Source organism: Formica exsecta, unplaced genomic scaffold, assembly GCF_003651465.1.
Source record: "Formica exsecta isolate Colony F162 unplaced genomic scaffold, ASM365146v1 scaffold968, whole genome shotgun sequence".
Classification (NCBI taxonomy): Eukaryota; Metazoa; Arthropoda; class Insecta; order Hymenoptera; family Formicidae; genus Formica; species Formica exsecta.
The window spans coordinates 52,214-54,054 of NW_021853731.1; the positions used below are offsets into that span (position 1 = coordinate 52,214).

At 31.8% G+C, this 1,841-nt stretch overlaps 1 pseudogene; it reads right to left on the minus strand.

Moving 5' to 3' along the window:
• On the minus strand, nt 1-1,529 carry LOC115245385 (annotated as a pseudogene).
• Nucleotides 1,530-1,841: the final 312 nt, after the last annotated feature.

The following is a 1,841-nucleotide window of genomic DNA, read 5'->3' on the forward strand; positions in this document are numbered from 1 at the left end:
TTAGAAACGAAATTTTAATGTTTCAATTTTGAACATTGGTAATGCCCATAGGACATCTTTTACTTTGCGATAACGCTCTTTTGAAACAGTAATCATTTCTGCTTTGGATTTATAAATCTTTTTTAGACGATTATATTCGAGGATAGCTCCTTTGCTAACTATTACCGATGAAGGATCATAATTAATCAAATGTAATCCTTCTAGAGATGTTACTCACGATAGTGCAACGTAAATTTGACCACAATTAAATACGGAGTTACCAATGTCCATAATATTAAGTGTACAACTTTGCTTCCGCCGTTTTTTTTCCGAAATTCGAGGCTTTATTGGAAAAAACTGGTTATACATTTATGATTCAAAGTATTGTCCATCGCTGGCCACTACTTTCTCCCATCTTTCGGGAAGCGTACGAATCCCGCGTTAAATTTTCTACGTAATCAGTAGATATATCTTGTACAATTGAAATCACTGTAGCAATTGTACCGTTTACACAGGTCCCAAAGTAGCATCAATATTACGCCGTATCATAATTTTTGCTCCAATTTTAATTGTTATTTGTTTTGAAAGCCCAGCTGTTCTAGAATTATTATCATCATCATTATTTGACAATACTTTTAATACTTTCTTTTTTACATATGGAATATATTCAATCGTATCTTCAGCAATCAATAATACTTCTTTAGAAACAATACGACTTAACATTGCATCATTGAGAACATCACACATACGACAAGTAGGCAGTAAACAAACGGTATCTGATGGCAGATTGTTAATGAAATCACATAATTCGTTTAATCTTGATTCGAAAGAATCACCTTTGAAAGATATTTGTCTATTTTCGAGAATTTTACAATCAGATTTTGTCAATAAACCGATACGAATTCTTGATAGTAATTCGCGATAAGAGTTATCTCCTTGCTGGCGCATATTGATTGTCAATTCATCGTAGTCAAATAATGTAGTTCATAAATTAACAGCACTTAAGGAACCAAGATGTTTAGCAATTCTTTCATCGGATAAATGCACAAAGATAGGATCTTCGTGTACAGGAGGTAGTTGAAGCAAGTCTCCGAATAAAAGAATGTGCTTTTGACCAAACCAATCATCGCAATCACCAGTGTCAAATATTTCAGACAATCGAAGATGTATATACATTAAAGTCAAATTAGATATCATTGACACTTCATCAATTACAAAAAAAATAACATCTTTAAGATCTGCTCGTAAAACTTTCAATGATCAGATAGTTGTTTATACTTAGGAGTATGACCATGTTCAACGGGTAATTGAAGCAATCTATGAACTGTCAAACCATCTATATTAAATGCTGCTATACCAGTAGGTGCTGCTACAGCAGTATCTTTGTTAAGATTTTGTTTTATCCAGCATTTAATAGTCTTGATTAAGAAACTTTTTCCAGTACCATCTTCTCCGCTAACATATAATCGTAATATTGATTTATTTGAATCTACAGTATTAATAACTCTATCGAATACTCTTTTTTGATCCGTATTTAATTTTGCTATCATTTAAGGTACATCGATTTCTCTATATTTTGAACACCTATCGGATTTTCAGGATCATCCTGAGATTGCTGTTTTTGTAAATCATCTAAGCATTGCTGAACTAAATCTTTTGCAGTTTCAAATGCTTTTTGCAATTCTTGTAATCTTTCATGATATTGCAATGCTTGTACAAGATGTAGTTTTACGCAAATTCATAAAGAGATATATTTTCTAGTTCGTTTGGTCTATATGGATAATAATTATCTATTAAAGATGGATAAAATATATCTGTAGATTCGGCATCAAGAGCTTCAATTTCTTTGCGATTTTTTAATT